Below are 1,333 nucleotides of genomic sequence, written 5' to 3' on the forward strand. Positions count from 1 at the left end.
ACGCATTGATCAAGTGTCCCAGCGGCCTTTTGGCCCCTCAAGAAGCCATTGCCAGCGCTGAGAAACGGAGACCAAGTATGGGAGCGGCCTTACGCAGCGGTGTACCGAAGCCGCTGTAGACGCTCGAGATATGAAGACTCAAGAAATGGAGACCAAGTGCGGGAGCCGCCTGACGCAGCGGTGTGACAAGACCGCTGGGAAAATACCTCGTTCCCTACCGCGTTCGTACTTGTCGCAGCGGTGTGATGACGAAGCAATGTCTTGTATCAAATATAAAGCTTATGTTATTGCAACACATATTTTCATTATATGAAATAAAAATGTAATGCGATTAACACAATAAAGATGAAGATAGTTTGAGGGTTTTTTGTAAACTTAATAAATCACTTGTGTATACAGCTTAAATCATATTAGTTCATAATTTTACCATAAGTAAATGCGTGAGGAAAAAATCTCTAATAATGAACTTCCCAGTATTGTTCTAGGTTAACGTCCACTTTGAAATCGAATGTTATATACCAATTTTATATGTGACTACTTTTACTAATACGTATAATGGTTTTCTACTGAACTGAAAAAATAGTAGTTTATAACACTTGAACGAAAAAATGTAGTAGTTTATAACAACAGTATGGATTAAAATATGAAAATACAATATTATTATATAGTGGTGTCTTATATTTTAAGTTTAAAGTAATTATTTATTTTTAGTGATTTTTATCATTGTTTAAACGTTTTTCACAGTTTTTTATCATGTTTAATTATTATAGTTAATTTTGGTCTAATATAATTTGCATGATGGTTTAACAAATAAGCTTTTTCAACTTTGAAGCAACCATTTGCTAACTCACTGTAAGGAAAAGTAGTGTACAAGTCAATATATCACTGAAAATTAATCTAAACCTGGAAGGAAGGAAAAATATGAAAAATAGAAAAACGCCAATGGAAATTCTGGAGACATATTATTCTTATTGATCAGTAGCCTGAACCACATAAAAACTCAAAAATGAAACATTGCCTATTTAAGATTGATGAAAGAGAGAAAATGAATAATGTTGTCGTGCCTTTAAACTGGGAATACGTCATTTTTTTTATTTTTCATTCTTAAATGCGTAGAGAGAAACAAAATGCAATTCATAATAATTATGTCTATGGAAGCAAGACCTCTCTCAACGTTTCTGGAATTCAATAACAAATTTAAGAATATGTTGGGAAGCAATGAAGGGATTAAGGAAGCGAAATGAATCTGAAGGAAAACCAAAGGAGGATCTTAACCAAAATTCTCGAGAGGTGAAATTTTCAACAACTAAAACCAAAGGATCATATAGTAGCA

This window comes from Brassica oleracea, chromosome C2, assembly GCF_000695525.1.
Source record: "Brassica oleracea var. oleracea cultivar TO1000 chromosome C2, BOL, whole genome shotgun sequence".
Lineage (NCBI taxonomy): Eukaryota > Viridiplantae > Streptophyta > Magnoliopsida > Brassicales > Brassicaceae > Brassica > Brassica oleracea.